The following is an 18978-nucleotide window of genomic DNA, read 5'->3' on the forward strand; positions in this document are numbered from 1 at the left end:
TTCCTGTAAAATAAGGATGATGATGTCCAATGGCTTATAGGACCCTGGTAGGATCCAATAAGATGGTTCATGTTTAGGGCTTGGCATGGGGCCTGGCATACAGTAAGATCAATACATCTTGTTGTTTTTTCTCTTCTCAGCAGAAGTCCCAGCATTTTTCATCTTTCAATCTCACCTCCTATTCCTGATAACAGGGAGGCAACAAGAACCCAGGGCATGCAGTGGGGCTCAGCTTCTACTCTCTGCCACAATTTCATCATGATTCCCCCAAAGAGCAGAGCCCCAGGAGCCAGCAGGGTGCAGGGTGGGCAGTTCAGGACTAGATTCATTCCTAAGAAGATCAAAATTTCCAATCCATACATCTCGGGTGCCATCTGCTGTTGGATCAAACCAGGTGGTGTAATTTAGTGTTGTGAGGATTATATTTTATGGTATTTTTAAAAATTTACTATTATGAGCCAGGCACGGTGGCTCAAGCCTGGAATCCCAGCAGTTTGGGAGGCTGAGGCAGGTGGATCACCTGAGGTCGGGAGTTTGAGACCAGCCTGACCAACATGAAGAAACTCCTTCTCTACTTAAAATACAAAAAATTAGCAGGCGTGGTGGCACATGTCTGTAATTGCAGCTACTCGGGAGGCTGAGGCAGGAGAATCGCTTGAACCTGGGAAGTGGAAGTTGTGGTGAGTTCAGTTACACTCCAGCCTGGGCAACAGTAGTGAAACTCTGTCTCAAAAAAATAATAATATTAAAATAAAATGAAATTTATTATCATGGCCAGACATGGTGTCTCACTCCTGTAATCCCAGCACTTTGGGAGGCTGAGGTGGGCAGATCACTTCAGGTCAGGATTTTGAGACCAGCCTCGCCAACATGGTGAAACCCCATCTCTACTAAAAATACAAAAAATTAGCCGGGCATGGTGGCATTCGCCTATAATCCCAGGTATTCAGGAGGCTGAGGCAGGACAATCACTTGAACCTGGGAGGCGGAGCTTGCAGTGAGCTGAGATTGTGCCACTGCACTCCAGCCTGGGTGACAGAGCAAGAAAAGACAATTTACTATAATGTAAATACTAGTTGAGTATAAATGTTTGTGTTGTAATTTACGTATATGAAAGATATAAAACTTTTAAATAATGCAATGTGATATTTTAAGAATGGTTAATGGCCAGGCACGGTGGGTCATGCCTGTAATCCCAACACTTTGGGAGGCTGAGGCAGGCAGATCATGAGGTCAGGAGGTCGAGACCAGCCTGGCCAACATGATGAAACCCCATCTCTTCTAAAAATACAAAAATTAGCCTGGCGTGGTGATGGGTGCCTGTAATCCCAGATAGTCAGGAGGCTAAGGCAGGAGAATCTCTTGAACCCAGGAGCAAATGCTGTTGAGCATGTGATGCATGGAAATGTTTGTCATGGGAATAGCCACTAAATTGCTCACTTGGAGATGTCAACATTAGCTGGCTACCAATAATATAAATAAATTGGATTATGGAAAAAAATGGACTTTGTGATACTGTGGCTAATCCATGTGTGTCATGAGAGTCCAGCAATTGGCCCAGCACAGTGGCTTATATCTGTAACCCCAGCACTTTGGGAGACTGAGGATCATGGATCACTTCAGGTCAGGAGTTCGAGACCAGTCTGGCCAACATGGTGAAACCTTGTCTCTATTAAAAATACAAAAATTAACTGGGCATGGTGGCACGTACCTATAGTCCTAACTACTGGGGAGGCTGAGGGAGGAGAATTGCTTGAACCCAGGAGGTGGAGGTTGCAGTGATCAAAGATCATGCCACTGCACTCCCGCCTGGATGGCAGAGCGAGACACCATATCAAAAAATAAGAAAAGAAAAGAAAAGAAAACTAAAGAAAGTCCAGCATGGTAAGAGGTACATAGAGGTACATGTGGGCGAACTTCTTTTGTTTTTCCTCCTTTTTCCCTTCTCTGGACAGAACTCTCAATGCAAAAGATTCCAAAAACACAGAGCAAAGGTTTTCTATAATCTTCCCCTTATCTGTGACTTCTCTTCACAGTGTATGTGCTAGTGTCTTCCAGACTTTTGTATGACGAGCTATACAGAACATCAGATCAAATGGGCACATCCCTAATAAGCGGTGACTTGGCAGATCTGGACTCACTTTGCAGGGTGCTGGGGCCTCTGCCAGAATCAAGCAGTAGCTCCAGGAGCCAGGGCTTTGGGTCTCTTCTGTGCATCTTCAGGAGTTTTATTGACCTTTCTGACCACAACCCCCCTTCTCGATTACCAACTTCCAATCTAAAAATGACATCCGACTAGATCCTGAACTTCCACCCTGTTAACCCTGATTGAGTTCTCAACTTTCTTCTTATTAAGTGATTAAACTAGATATGGATTTATGAAAGTGAAAGAATTAATAATAGGGTGATGGGCAAAAACTCATTTATTCACTTATTCCATAAACACTGGTAAAGTTTGACTAATATGTGACCTTCATAGTGATACAGGGAAGGATTAAATCTGTTTCAGACATTAGAAAAAATATATATATATATATAATATGGCATCTTTATTGGAGAACCTTTGACTACATCAAAAGTATCAAAACTTTTCAGAGTCAAAATAGCTTTAAGAAGACAGTGATGTCATCCCTAAAAAACACAATAAAAATCTCAGTGTATCCACTGGTCACATGGGTTTTATGCCACCTAATATGGTAGATCATATGCCCATTCAGGTGGAAGACAGGAACTCCTGAGGGTGTAATTTATCTCAAGGTTAAGGTCAACGCATCATTGAAAGAAATCAGGCCTACATTACAAAGTGAGGTGGGGGCTGGGCTGGACGGGACTCAGTGTTCTAATGGGACCCTGGGAGGGAACCAAGACAATATAAAACATGGCAGGTATTTTGAGGGCATCTAGACAAAAGGATTGAAAGACTTCCTTCTAGATTGAGTTTAAAAATTAAAAACAATGTAACTACAAAAGAGATAATGCAGACTCATAAAGCATCACAGTGTCTTTGAGGGCAGAGAGGGCAGATACAGTCTTGGCTCCTACTCGAAGGTGAAGCATCATTACTCACAAACATGTTGGGCTTCCCTCAGAATACCAGCTTGGGAAGATTGAATCTGAGTGTGTGAGCTGGGGCAGAGCCCAGAGAGGAGCAGTGTGGTCAGACATAAGGAGGGAGACTTTTCAATCTGGAAGCATGGATGGTGGAAGCTCTGTATCTGCAGAATTTGGGAGAGAAACGAACCCCTTGGGGGAATCCTGCACCATCCCCAGGACACCAGCAACAATCCTGCACTCTGGGGGGTCTTTCTACCATGTTCTGGTTGCCTGTGCTTTGAAGGTGCTCTTCTGCTGTCCAGGTCAGAGCAGCCTTTGGATCCCATCTGAAGGGATGGCCTGACCTCAATTCCACTCACAGAATTTCTACTGGGATTCCAAAGCTTCTCCAGGCTTTTCATTCGGGTCTCTAAAATATTTCTGAACTTCCATTTTCCTCCCCCAACCTGAGCTGTTGGAGAAGGTGAGTCCTCTGCTTCCTGGAAATGTCAGCCGATCTCTCCTGAACCCAGGAGTATGGCCACAAACAATGCTAAGAGACACTCTCCCTGGAATCAGCAGTGACTCATACATTCTCCCCAAATTCTACTGAGCTATTTGGGTGCACTCAGCAAGGTACAAAGCAGGGAGCTCCTCAGCTGCTATTCTGGACCTAAAGAGGCACCCAGGACCAATGGAGGGGAACTTTGTCTGCCTTGCACAGGAAGAGCTGACTCCTCTGGTTTTCCTAGAAGTGCCAGGCTGTTGGCAGAGCTTGGGACAGGTCCCGGTGCAGGTGCCATCCCTTCCAGGATCCCCTTGCCAAGCCTTAGAGCTGATGAGGCTGCACCTGGAATGCAGTAAATCTGTTTCCAAGTCAGGGCTTTCTTTGCCTGTGGGGTTTGCCCTCTCCATGTTTCTAACAGAAGAAATCACTGTTCAAGCCTTGCTGGACTCCTCCGGTCCTCAACAGGGTCTCATTCCAGGTTGCATTTGTGAGCGTCTTTTCCAAGACCAGGGGCTGCCTCTCTTTTTTTCTCCAATAAAGATCTGAGGAGAAGCTCACTCTGAGAGCAGAGAGTAGATGCCTAGGAAGGTGCTTATAGCAGCCTGGGGTGGGGGAGGTCTGGGAACTCACTGCAGGCTGGGTGGAGCCAGGGGGACTAAGGAAAAGAACAGGGTCCAGAAAGGGAATGGCTCAGAACAGCTGATGGGGGCCAGAGTAAGTGCAGAGGAGAGAGATGGCAGCAGAGTAGGGGGCCTGCTTATCTGGCTTTCACAGAGCCACATCACTGATAAGCTATGGACTTGTGTCTGAGATCCTCAAAGGACCTGTGTCTTGATGTGCGGCTGTGAGTTTCCAAGGCCCTTTGATTTTGCCCTGGTCCACATGAGGTTCCAGTGGCTGCCCCATCTCACTCCAGGGGCAGAGAGTCATTCTAGCAGGGAGACATGGGGACAGAGAGTCAGTGGCAAACATCCACCCTGGATGCAAAGACAAAGGACATGTCAGGGAGGGAGCCTTGGCGTGAGGTCAGAGGAAGAGAGCCACGTTGGATATGGTGCAGTTCTGTCTCTGCACTTGCCACAGCCTCATAGGACCGTGAGGATTGAAATTTGCAGGAGGGAATGAGGTAGAATGGGATCTAGACTGGAGTCCCTGTCATCCAAGTGACCGCATATCTACTCCTGCCAACCAGGTGAAGGTCAAACCAGGGCCTATCGGGCTGCCTGGCGCTTTCCTGTGGATCTGGAAGGAGCACAGTGATCCTCAGTCAAAAAAATCTTGCATTGTCCAGGGCTGAGGATTTTTAGGTGTCCCTAAAAATCCTGGAGGGGGAGACTCGGGAAAAACCACAGAGAAGATTTTGGCACATTTGACACTCTTAACGTCCAGTGCCTCCCCTTCCTATTAGTTGGGCGTGGTGGCAGGAGAATCACTTGAACTGGGGAGGTGGAGGTTGCAGTGAGATGAGCTAGTGCCATCACACTCCAGCCTGGGTAGGCAACAAGAGCGAAACTCTGTCTCAAAAAAAAAAAAACAAAAAAAAAAAGACCAAAAAACATGAAACAAACAGACAAAAAACCTTCGACTGAGTGCCTGCAATGTGCCACCTACTATTCTGGATGCTACTGAGGATAAACAAGAAGCAAGACAGCTGTGAAGTGAGCTCCACAGAATACACCTGGCTTGGCACTGCAATGCAGATCAGAAAAAAATGACTGTGCAGCATAAAACGTGAAGAGCCATCTTTTTTGCTTTTCTTTTCTTTCTTCTTCTTTTGAAAGACAGAGCCTCGCTCTGTTTCTAAGGCTGGTGTTCAGTGGTGCAATCTCAGCTCAGTGCAGCCTTGACCTCTCAGGCTGAAGCGATCCTCCCATTTCAGCCTTCCACTTAGCTGGAAATACAGGTGTGTTACATGGAATATCTTTTTCTACCCCTTCACTTTCAGACTACATGTATCCTTAGAGGTGAAGTGAGTTTCTGGAAAACAGCATATAGTAGGGTCTTGTTCTTTGACTCATTCAATGACTCAGCCTTTCACTTGCAGAACTGAGATAAATTGTATTCATTGTTATTATTGATAAAGGCTTAGTACTCCCATTTCATTCCATGTTTTCTGGTTGGTTAGAGATTTCTGTCTTCCATCCTTCTTTTCTTATTTTCTTTCTTTGTGTTTAAGTAATTTTCTCTTATGAAATACTTGGGATGTGACTTTTCTGGCTAGAAACCTCTATGGCTGGGGGCAACTTTGCTGGAGTTTTGATGGGGTTCACTGGGATTGTTCTACCCACTCAGCCTGGTAGACTATGCTTGGCTCATGCTTCTGGCCTGGATCACATGCCTATTAAGGGCAGGTCAGGTTTGGAGCAGTGAGGGGTATGTGAGTGAGCAGGGGGTCTGGCCACTTTGGACAGTCACTGGCTCCTGCAGCAGTGGGGCAGGCAGCTCCAGGTGCCAGCACAGGTGCCAGATTTTTGCAAGGCTGCAAATGAACCAGACACAGCACAAGCAGCTTCCATGTTTGTGCCTGGAGTACACAATGGTGTCTGAAAGCTTGGAAATGCCAGGAACTACAGGACCCCGAAAAGGGAGTCACAGACCTGGCTCAGGAAGCTCCCACAACTGGGCTCCTGGAAGAGCTCCAGTAGTAGCTCTTCTCTTTTTCTCTTCACCTACAACTTGGTGAGCAAGGGGCATGGTTCAGCTTTGTTTGTGTTACTGCTCTTTTAGCCCTACCATTAGGTGGGTCCCAAGTTCTTGTCCTGTGACCAGGAAGAATGAAATATGCAGACAAGTGGAGGGTGAGCAAGATAAAGAGGAGACTTACTGAGCAATAGAACAACTCAGAGACCCACAGTGAGTAGCTTCTTTCTGCAGCCAGGGTGTCCTGATGAGTGTTCAGCCCTGAGCAGAGAGGAGGTCCTGTGGTGGTGGCCCCTCTGTCCTGGCAGGTTGTTCCATCATCACCACAGTTCTCAGTAGGGAGGAGGCCCTGAAGTGGCTGCTGCTCTCTCCAGTTAAGTTATCTCATCATCTCCACAGCTCTCAGTAGAGAAAAGGCCCCAGAGTGGATTGCTTGTCTCTGCAGGAAAATCATCCCAATAGTGGGTAGTTTCTCTCTGCCACTTCTCATCCTGATGATCTCCCTGAGTCTGGGGCTTTTAGGGCATCATGGGGAAGGAAGTATGTGCTGCTTGGGTCATAGATAGCCATTGGCAAGCACAGAAAAGGCACCACATGTTCACACTGTGGTCCATAGCACTGGTGGCCCAGCCCACAGGCTTCAGCCCTCCTTGATCACAAGGTAGAGCCTCACCAGGTACCCTCGTCTTCCCATCCAGAAGTCTGTCTGCCTTCCACCACCACCCATGGCGCCAAGGTCACTTGCACCAAGGAGCATCCAAAGGCCAGCACTGATCTGTCCTCAGGCCCCTCTCAGCCTCCCTCCCATGCTCATCAGGGCCCAAAGCCCAGAGTGTTCAAGACAGCAGGGGGACGGTGCATCAGCACTAACCCTAGCAAGCACACAGTCACCTGGGTTGTGATGGCATACAGGAATGACCCCAACCCTGCTGCAAAATTAGAGCACATGCCAGGGGGGACCACACAGTGGGAGCAGACACCCCCATGCTGCAGGGGAAGGGGAGACCTCCTGGGCCCTTGAGAGCACTGGGGGACCTTAGTTGGAACTGCGACATAAGCAGCTTCATTTGTGCCTTTGGAGCACAGTGCAGGAGCTACTGTCCTGCCAACTCGGGAGGCCAGGACTCCCTCTTGTCCCAGGCTCCCATCAGCTCCAAAGTGTACATAGCCTCAGCTATGCCCTCTCTCTGTGTTTCCCCACAGAGGTGACAGGTGAGATGCAAGTTCACAGCAGCTCTGGCCAACCCTGCAAAAACAAACCCAATGCTTCTGGGTCTGGTTTACTGAGCCCCAACTGCACTCTAGTTAAGAATATTGCAGGCTAACAGCAGGCAGTGAGGAGTGAGGATGAGGCTTTGTAGAGGCTCCAGACCTGGGAGCGGGTCCCATTTAGCCATGAGAGGGTGTGGGTGGCACAACTGGCTGCCTCAGCAACATGGGGCACAGGCCTGGCTCACAACTCTGCCAAGGTGGGGTGCCTCCAGGAGTGGACCATGGTCCCCAGACCCAGCAATGAAGAATGTCAGGCTCTGTGGTCACCCCTGTGGGGAGCAGATCTTGGAAATGCAGCCTCAGGAGGATTAGCACAGAACCTCCCTTCGACACCCAGGAACTTGGCACTGTTAGGGTGGGCACAGTGGCCCCATAGCTGGCCAGATCATTGAACTAGGTGCCATTTCTGCTTCCCAATAAAGGCCCCTGTAGCTTGACTCCTGCTCCGCCTACCACCTCAAGCCCGTCTTCTCCTCAGGGCCCCTCTCTGCCCGTCCCTTTGTGCCCGAATGAGCTGCTCCTTGCAGGCGAAAATGTAAGGAAAAAACAGATGACTGAAGAGAAGTAAAGAATGGGTGGAGATCATTGGCACACCCATAATCCCAGCACATTGGGAGGCCAAGGTCAGCAGATCACTGGAAGCCAGGAGCTCAAGACCAGCCTGTTCAACATGGAAAAACCCCATCTCTACTAAAAATACAAAAAGTAGCAGGCTTGGTGGCACTTGCATGCAATTCCAGCTACTAGAGTGGCTGAGGCATGAGAATCACTTGAGCCCTGAAGGACAGGATTGCAGTGAGCCCAGATGGGACCACTGCACTGCAGCCTGGGTGACAAAGCAATATATATATATTTTTTAAAAAAACAAAGAACAAGAATGGGTGGGAATTAGATGTTTTGCAGCTGAACCTCAATCACAGACAACAGAGTACTTCGATATTTTTCCATCAGTAACTCAGTAACTAGAGATTTCTGATGTATAAATTGCAAAAACAAGTCAATCAAATACAGAGGACACCAGAAAGTTTTCATTGAGGTTCTTTATTTCTGATATTCCTTGGTAACCATCCCTTCAGGGATAACATTCTCATCACTGTAGAACTTTAGCTTCTCTTCTGACTCTGTAGGACATGGGTCCTGTAAGCTCTCATTGACTCCACCTCAACATTTTCCTCCAGCCTTGCCCTCTGCTGTTATGTTTTTTTCCGTCGTACTGAACACCTGCCTGAAGCAAAGAGTTCTGTGCTTCCTTTAAGTTGCATGTGGCCTGGTCACAATCACTCATGCAAGTAATCCTAGAACTTTAGGAGGCCAGGGCAGGAGAAACCCATGTGTCCAGCAGTTTGAGACCAGCTGGGGCAACACAGCGAAACCCTGTCTCAAATGTTCTTTAATAAAATTTTAGAATTATTTAAAAAGGAAATAAGAAAAAACAAAAATAACTTGCACCTACATACTAGATTTTAGTGTCCAAGTGCCTGGAAGAGAACTTTCGATGTATCTACCCCGCTGGACACGCCTTCCCTAGCAGCAAAGATGGAGCTCCAGTTCCTCAGATGGTGATGAGCCACAGGAAGGGCAGGGGGTGGGACAAATGAAGATCCTCTTGGGCTGCCTGACTTCCCTCAGTGTGCCCATCAGCTCAGCCCGAAGTGGGGTGAAGATCTCCCAATTGACACGAACCAAGGAATTCAAACTCTCCTCAGGGGCAGGATCCATCTCCAGGCTTAACTTGCTCAGCCCACTGGTGTGGCACAGCAGGTCCTTCAGGGCGTCCATAGACATGCAATTTCTGCCAAAGTAGAAGGTGGTGAGCTGGGAGCAGTGACTCAGATGGCACTGAGTTGGGAGTAGTGGATCTGACAGCCCTCCAACATGAGGGTCTTAAGAGTGACAGCAACTTTCTCTAGCAGAGCTCTGAGGAGTTCAAGACTGATGCGGAACAGCAGCACATAGCTGAGATTCAGATGATTTAGGTAGCCGAGGCTTGGGTACTGGGAGAGACACTTCACGTCCTCTTCCAATAGTAGCCACAAGTTAATTCCAAGTTCTCCAAGGGCATCTGGAGGCACCTGTGGAGATCAAGAAGTTGGTTCTGTGCAATGGTACCAGTTAGATGAAGGTGGTGGGGAATGACTTAAAGGGAAATGTCTGCTTCACCCAAACACCAGTTTATTCCCATCATCTGATGATGGTCGGCATGCAAGTTGCTGTGTGATGAGGACCCTGATCATTCAGGGGCAGTCCCAGTTTAGCCTCAGCCCTTTCACCGTTGCTTGTGTGATTGGTTCAAGGCCACAAAATCACATCACTAAAGCCTCTTTTCTTCATCTTTTAGCAGAAAAGTTCATCTCTGGGCCACAGGTACCTAGTGGGAGATGTGCACAAAGAACTCAACTCAGCAAGGTCTAGGGTCATCAGCTAGGGCTACCTGCTGGCAGGGGCTCCCTGACATGCCTGCATCTGCAAACCACCTATCATTTTTTCCACTCTCACGCCTACTCCCTCACCCTCCATTCAAGAAGCACATGTTTCCCATGTCAATTACCTTTCCTGGGGTTCAAAACAACCTTTTACAGACAGGGAATTAGAGACAGGATCATTCATGATCACTAAGCTGGTGAGGACAGAGTTTCTACTGTGAAATGCACAGTTTTGATACACTTTCCCTTCTTTCATACCCTCCTCTATTACCTCTTTTATATCATATCAACTTGAAACACACTTTGTAACAAGAAATTCACACGTGCACCCCCAGTAGAGCTGAAACCCCCACTAACTAGCTTGTACTTGTTGTGGCTCTCTAGCCTCTACCCCAGGTGACCCCACTGCCCTCATTGCAGAGATCCCGTGATAGCCACTCCAGAACATGGAGCACTGAATGGGACAATGTGTTGACATTCTGGTGTCCCCTTCACTGTGACATTGCCACTGGCTGGCACACAGTACACGCCTTGTAGTGTTTGCTGTAACAAAACAAGGCTGTGCTGTGGTCTACAGAGAAAGTGTACGATCCTTTCTCACCTGATCCGCTGTTACAGGTGCCCACTGAAGAAGGTGATCAATTTTACTTTAAGCAACCGGAGGTGTTCCAGCCTGAGGAACACAGAGCTGAATTTGGTGACTAACCATTCCTCGAGGTCATTGTCCGACGTGTAATGATGGCATCTGGAGAAAACGAGTTTGCAAAGATTCTTCATCTCCTTCAGGTAACAATGAAGCTTTCTTAACAGACGTAGCCAGGACATGTTGTGAATTTCCAGCTCCTGAATACCATTCAGGTGGATTATTTTCAATGATCTTCTGAGATATTTAATGAGTGTTAGATAATTCACCAACTTACTACAGCACAGGTGTACTAAACCCCTCCTTTGGTAAACCCACTGAAAGAGGTATCTCAGGCATTCATCTTGGGGTATTCCCTTGAGGCAGACGTCTATGAACACCTTTAAGGGCTGGTGCTCTCCTGTCCTTGGACAGTCCTCTGGGTCTGCCTCTTACTCATGGTCTCTGGGGAGCAGGACAGGGCCCAGGCTCCAGGCCATCCAGCCCAGAAATTCTCATCAACATCCAGTAAGTCCAGCACTTGAAGTTTCCACCTCCTGTAGGTAAAGTAAGGGAGAGGCTCAGAATTTAGAAGGACCCATCCCTGACCTTTGCTTTCATTCTCATTGCTCCCTGTTCTCTTTATGACTTTTCTTGGTCCCTTTTCTCTTTTGATTCAGACTGCTCCCCACTTCTAGTCCCTTTACTGTCCACTGGGAAAAAGCAGGTTTCTGTTCCCACGGTGGACCCTGTACGGTGAGCAGTCCTTTCTCTGAGAATCTGGACAATGGCCAAAGCCTCCCTGAGCTTCCTTGCCAACACCATCGGAAGACTCTGGGCCACCCTTGGGCTACTTCTCTACCTGACCCTGCTGTTCTTTCCCTGGACACCTGAGCTCTATCTACCAGCCCTCCTGGGTCACCACACCTGAGGGGAACCTTCTGTGTAAGCAGCAGATGAAGCCCTTCCAGCAATGCTTTTAAGGTCTCCAGATGAAGCGTCTTCATCAGCAATCCCAGAGGGAGGCGGGTGAAGGGCCAGGCCTGCACCATCACCATCAGAGTCTGGAAATGTCTCCTGCTGAAGGCCCCCAGGAAGAGTGGGTGATAGAGCACCCTGGGCAGCTCCTCCATGGCAGAGATGGCCAAGGCCTGGTTTCTCAGCAGGCTCTGCCCCGCCAGCTCCAGGAGTCTCGGTGGAGCCTGGATGCTCATCCTAATGGATCTGCAAGGAAAAAACTCTAGAAGACAAATCCAGGGAAAACATATCACTCTCAGGGCAAATACAATCACCTCATCTTCTCCTAGGACCAATATCATTGCTCTGGTAGAGGTAGAAAAATTACCAGTTTACCCCAATTCCACTCTGCACTTGGTGGCCACAGACCTATACTTCTGCTGCTACTGGTACCAGGAAGAATGTCTTCCAAACACCAAGGAGGGAGGGGTCAAGGAGACCACTGGCCCATTAATTTTCATCCATTGCTCCACTGAATCCCAGAACCACCAGAAACTGTCACTGAGGATCCTGAAAGCTAATGCTACCTCTTTGAGGAAAAATTCCTTGTCACTTACCACCCTGAAGCAATGAGAATGAGAGTGTCCTGTGGTCCCACACAGCCTACATTCTCTGTTCACACCATGAACATACTGGGGGAACACCAAAGGGACTCACTAAAATCGATGCCATTATTTTTAATTTTGAAGAATTTCAACCAGAAATGGACCAGGTGTTGTGACTCATGTCTGTAATCTCAACACTGTTGGAGGGCAAGGTAGGCAGATCACTTAAGGTCAGGAGTTTGAGAACAGCCTGGCTTACATAATGAAACCCTGTCTCTATTAAATATAAGACAATTCAGAATCATTTGACTCCAGAAGGCAGAGGTTGCAGTGAGCTGAGATCACACTACTGCACTCCAGCCTGGGTGACAGAGTTAGACTCTGACTCAAAAATAAACAAATTAATAAATTAACTAATTAATTTAAGTATTAGCCAGATGTGGTGGTGCATGACTGTAATCCTAGCTACTCTGGAGACAGAGGAAGGAGAATCACTTGAACCCCAGATCACCTGAGGTCAGGAGTTTGAGATCAGCATGGCCAACATGGCGAAACCCTGTGTCTACTAAAAATACAAAAATTAGCTGGGCATGGTGGCGAGTGCATGTAACCCAAGCTACTCTAGAGGCTGAGGCAGGAGAATCGCATGAACCCGGAGGCAGAGGTTGCAGTGAGCTGAGATCGTGCCATGGCACTCCACCCTGGGCAACAAGAGGGAAACTCCATCTCAAAAAAAAAAAAAAAAATTTACCAGAAACTGTAAAAGTGATATGATGCTATTCTAGAGCATTCTACCTCTAAGATGAAAGTTCCAATACACATCACTTCAAGATATTCACAATTACCCACTTTTGGGCGGATTCTAGGGGCAAAGATAAATCCCATGATCTGAGCAAAACTGCACTCTTGAGATTGGTGTGTGGGATACCTTTAAGTATTTTATGGAAATGAAAGCACACTTGGAGAATCACAATAACACCAAGTCTATGAACTGTAATTGAAGGGCACAAAAACAAATAACTTCAAGTGTCAAGAAATAAAATTCATCCAACTGTAAATTTTTAATATTTTTTTGAAAACTGCTTCGATAAGAATTTTAAAAGGACGAAAACCAAGCACAAATCACAATTCGATGGATGGAGACAAAACTACATTTAGAGGAAAAATGAAAACCCAAATCTGTTCATCTGATGAAACAAACAGGAAAATATTCTGTGCCACCTTGGGATGCATGTCGCCATCCCTGACTGGCTGGCTGCAGATCAGATGGGCATGAGCCTAAGAAGGTGGTGCCTTACCAGATCTGGACTGAGTTTGAAGGGTGCTGGGACGTCTCAGAGAACCAAGCAGTAGCTCCAGGCACCCGGGCTGTGTGTCTCTTCTGTGTACCCTCAGGAGCTTTTACGGACCTTTCTAACCCCACCCTTCCATTCTCAATCACCAGCTTCCAATCAGAAAGTGACACCTGATTGGATCCTGAAGTTCCACCCAGTTAATTCTGATTGAGTTTTCATCTTTCTTCTAATTGATTGAATTGGATACACATTTATGAACGTGAAAGAATCAAGAAGAGAGTAAAAGTCCAAAACTCATTCATTCATTTATTTCCCAAACACTGATGAAGTTTGGCTAATAGATCACTTTCATAATGATACAGGGAAGGGATTAATCTGTTCCTGATATGAGACAAAAAAACACAAAACCTGAAGGTGTCCTTATTGCAGGAGGTTTGGCCACATCAAAATTATCAGAACATTTCAGAGTTAAAACAGCTTGAAGAAGATCTTGATGTTATTCCTAAGAAAACAGAATAAAAAGCTGTGCATATTGAATGGTCGCCTGGGTTTTATGCTATCTGACATAGCAGATCATATGCATATTCATGTAGAAGAAAGGAACCACTGAGGGTGTGATGGATCTCAAGACTAAGTCATGGCTTCACTGAAGGAAATCAGGACAAAGTGACCAAGTGAGGTGGGGCCTGAGAAGAATAGGACTAGCTGTTCTAATGGGACCCTGGAAAGGAACCAAGACAATATAAAACATGGCAGTTATCTTCTGGGCATCTAGATGTCAGGAGTGAAAGTCTTTTGTCTAGATTGAGTTTATTGATTGATTGATTGATTTTGAGACAGGGCCTCGATATGTCACCCAGGCTGGAGTGCAGTGGCACTATTTCGGCTCACTGCAGCCTTAACCTTCCGGGTTCAAGCGATTCTCCCAACTCTTCCTCCCAAGTGCCTGGAATTAGAGGTGCACTCCACCATGCCCCACTAATTTTTGTATTTTTAGTCGAGATGGGGCTTCATCATGTTGGCCCAGCTGGTCTCAAACTCTTTTTTTTATTATTATTATACTTTAAGTTCTAGGGTACATGTGCACAATATGCAGGTTTGTTACATATGTATACATGTGCCATGTTGGTGTGCTGCACCCATTAACTCCTCATTTACATTAGGTATTTCTCCTAATGTTATCCCTCCCCCAACCCACCCCACAACAGGCCCCAGTGTGTGATGTTCCCCACCCTGTGTCCAGGTGTTTTCATTGTTCAATTCCCACCTATGAGTGAGAACATGCAGTGTTTGGTTTTCTGTCCTTGCAATGGTTTGCTCAGAATGATGGTTTCCAGCTTCATCCATGTCCCTACAAAGGTCATGAACTCATCCTTTTTTATGGCTGCATAGTATTCCATGGTGTATATGTGCCACATTTTCTTAATCCAGTCTATCATTGATGGGCATTTGGGTTGGACTGTAAACTAGTTCAACCATTGTGGAAGACAGTGTGGTGATTCCTCAAGGATCTAGAACTAGAAATACCATTTGACCCAGTGATCCCATTACTGGGTATATACCCAAAGGATTACAAATCATGCTGCTATAAAGACACATGCACATGTACGTTTATTGTGGCACTATTCACAATAGCAAAGACTTTGAACTCTTGACCTCAAGTGATCCGCCCACCTTGGACTCCCAAAGTGCTGGGATTACAGGTGTGAGCCACTTCACCCAGCCTAGATTGACTTCAGAAATTAAAAGGGGAATCAACCAAAGAGAGAGTGCAGACTCTTAAACCATAACATTGCTTTTGAAAACACAGGGGCAGGTGTAGTCTTGGCCCTACTAGAAGGTAAAGTGTGTTTACTCACAAAAATGATGGGCTCCTCTCAGAAAACCAGATTGGGAAGACAGAATCTGAGAATGTAAGCTAGGGCAGAGGCCAGAGAGAAGCAGTGTGGCCAGACCTGGGAAGGGAGACTTTCCTAAGCTGGAAGACATGGAGGTAGAAACTGTGGACTCTACAGGATGTGAGAGAGAAATGAACGAGGGTCCATATGTCCCTGTCATGGTTCTATCAACTGGAAACCTTTCCTTTACACTCAGGGATCTTCCCACAGTGGAACATTTCCCAGCAATCATCAGCCCCTGTCATTTTCCAGGACCCTTCATCCAAATCTTAATCTCACCCACTCCCTTCCTACTCTAATTTGATAATTCATGTTTCCTCTGAAGGGAAAAGAAAGAGAGATGCGACTGTTACTGCATCTATGTAGAAAAGGAAGACATAAGAAACTCCATTTTGATCTGTATCCTGAACAATTGTTTTGCCTTGAGACGCTGTTAATCTGTAACTTTAGCCCCAACACTGTGCTCACAGAAACATGTGTTGTAGGGAATCAAGGTTGAAGGAATCTGGGGCTGTGCAGGATGTGCCTTGTTGGCAATATGTTTACAGGCAGTATGCTGGGTAAAAGTCATTGCCATTCTCCATTCTTGATTAACCAGGGGCACAGTGCCCTGTGGAAAGCCGCAGGGACCTCTGCCCAAGAAAGCCTGGGTATTGTCCAAGGTTTCCCCCCACTGAAACAGCCTGAGATATGGCTTCATGGGAAGGGAAAGGCCTGAGCGTCCCCAAGCCCAACACCCATAAGGAGGAAGGCCTCTTGCGATTGAGATAAGAGGAAGGCCTCCCTCTCCTGCATGACCCTGGAAACGGAATGTCTGGGTACAAAACGCGATCATACATTTGTTCTGTTCTGAGATAGGAGAAAACCACCCTGTGGCTGGAGGCGAGATATGCTGGCAGCAATGCTGCTCTGTTACTCTTTGCTGCACTGAGATGTTTGGGTGGAGAGAAGCATAAATCTGGCCTATGTGAACATCCGGGCACAGTACCTTCCCTTGAACTTATTTGTGACACAGATTCCTTTGCTCACATGTTTTCCTGCTGACCTTCTCCCCACTATCACCCTGTTCTCCTGCCGCATTCCCCTTGCCGAGATAGTGAAAATAGTAATCAATAAATACTGAGGGAACTCAGAGACCGGTGCCGGTGCAGGTACTCCGTATGCTGAGCGCCTGTCCCCTGGGCCCACCGTTCTTTCTCTATACTTTGACTCCTGTATAGAATTAGAACTGCGCAGTTCTAATTCAAGATATGGCCAAGAAACATATTTGGGGTAAAAATCTTTTTATTTCCTTTCTTATCTGTCATGTGATGCTATGCCAGAATCAGGCTGGAAAACAAGCAGGTTTATTTATCTATTTATTTATTTATTTATTTATGTATTTTGAGACAGAGTTTTGCTCTTGTTACCTCGGTTGCAGTGCAATGGTGTGATCTCAGCTCACCACAACCCCCATCTCCTGCGTTCAAGCGATTCCCCTGCTTCAGCCTCCTGAGTAGCTGGGATTACAGACATGCACCGCCATGCCCAGGTAATTTTATATTTTTAGTAGAGATGGTGTTTCTCCATGTTGGTCAGGCTGGTCTCCAACTCCCGACCTCAAGTGATCTGCCCGCCTCAGCCTCCCAAAGTGCTCGTATTACAGGCGTGAACCACTGCACTCGGCCTCAAGCCACTTTATATAGGGTTAAATAAACCACCTTTGAGGGGAATTTGTGGTTTGTAGGAGGTGACTCCCCACGCCCTTTAGATAGGAATTGAGGACCTTCATGTCCCAACTTCACCTTTGGATGTAGAGAACCTAACTATAATGCATTTAAGTGTAAAGCCTCAACCACAAGGTGAACCTGGGACGTATGTGACATGTATATTTGCTTACCATATATGAATGCATCCCCCACCCTGTGAATTTTCATAGCTGCTCCAATAACCTACTGAATATGCACACTTGGCAGCCAACAGGTTCAGCACAGATTCCTGGGTCACCTTCCCTCCCTCAAGCGCTTGCCTCAGGTCCTGCCTGGAGGCCCATTTCCCAGCGAGCAGGTTGTAAACTTTTAGAAGAAATTACGCTCCCTTTTTCTAAATCTGTAGACCCCACGATTTTTAGTGGACCTCATTGATGTTACAAGTGGGATTCAAAGGGGACCTCCGATCTCTTCCTGATGCCTCTGGAACCAACGCATCCTGCACTGGCAAGAGCCCCGAGAGCTCTTCTCGATTGAGCCATGGGAAGGCCTCGGGTAAGTCTTCCTGAATTCAGATGTCCAGCTCTTAGGTGGAAAATCTCAGAGACTTTAATTCTTCCCAGCTGGTTCTCTCCGAACAGTTTCTGGAGGGGACCTTCTCCATCAGTTCCAGGTTTTGGGACCTACGGTGCCTTCCCTTCCCAGTTCCCTCTCAGTCCCTGTCCTGGCTCCCTATTTGGGATCTTGGAGGGAATCTCTTTGTTGGTCCTGGGTTTGAGGAGACTCTTCCAGTTCCCTCCATCTGGACTCGATAGAAGATTCCTCTGAGGACCCCTGCCTAGCAAGGAGACATTCAGATCAGACTCCATGGGTCCATCAGGTTTGGTGAAGATGCTCACCCTCTAGTGGCGCTTACAGGGACTCCTGTGGTAGGTAAGTGCAGTTATGAGGGACCTTAGCTCCAAGGGGACAGACTCAGGCCAGTGGCCATCAGGAACCCTGGTGACTCTTTGTTTAAAGACTGTGTCTTGTATTATGTGGGGGGAAATCTGTAAAAAACAGATGAAGTTCACCCATGTGATGACGGCACTGCCGTGACACACAGGTAGTGACCACGGCATCAGGAGGGTGACTTCATCCATATTCAACATGTTTATATTATTGGTGGCAGCTCGTGTTGACTGCCCGACATTTGCATTGTAGTGGCTATAAACTGATTCCTAAGCACTATGTGATCAATAAGCATTTACAGCCACCTGCCAGGCTCCATGCTCTGCTGTGGGACCACAGGGTGAGAGAGACACAGTCCCTCCCCTTGAAGAAGCAATCTCTGTCTACCACATGAGATTGTCAAGGAAATAAATCATTATCAAACACAACCTAGGCACATGGTCCAGCAGCCACGCTCCTTGGCATTTACCCAAATGAGAAAACCTAAAACCTGGATGTTTTTAACCACTACATTCATAATAGACAAAACTTAATAGGGACCAACATGTTCTTCAGCAGATAAATGGATGTATATACTGTAGCACATCCTGACAATGTAGATTATTATGTCCTAAAAGACATTAAAAAAAACTTAAATGCACATAACTAAGTGAAAGAAGCCAACATGAAAAGGCCACATGACATTCTGGAAAAGGCAAATCTATGGACACAGTAGAAAGCCCAGGGGTTGCCAGGAGTCAGGGTAGAGTGGGATGGATAGAAAGAGAACAGATGATTTTTCAGGGCACTGAAGCTACTCTGTGTGATGCTATAAGGGTGAATACATGTCATCATCAATTCATCAGAGCTCATAGAATATACAGCACCAACTGTGAACCCTTAATGTTAATTATGAACTTTGGGTGATAAGGATGGTTCATGTGGTTCATGCGGTTCATGCATTGGAACAAATGGACCACGCTGGGGCAAGATGTTGATCCTTCAGGAGTCCGCGCTAGTGTGGGGTCATGGAGTATGTGGGAATGTTCTACTTTCTGTTCAACTTCACTGCAACCTTATAACTGCTCTAAGAAAATAAATCATATT

The 18978-nt window shown here is 46.7% G+C and overlaps 1 pseudogene; it reads right to left on the bottom strand.

The window, feature by feature from the left end:
* Positions 1–8977: 8977 nt before the first annotated feature.
* Positions 8978–11712, bottom strand: LOC100450708 (PRAME family member 1-like; annotated as a pseudogene).
* Between the last annotated feature and the right edge of the window lie 7266 nt (positions 11713–18978).

The sequence above is a fragment of the Pongo abelii genome, chromosome 1 (assembly GCF_028885655.2).
Source record: "Pongo abelii isolate AG06213 chromosome 1, NHGRI_mPonAbe1-v2.0_pri, whole genome shotgun sequence".
NCBI lineage: Eukaryota > Metazoa > Chordata > Mammalia > Primates > Hominidae > Pongo > Pongo abelii.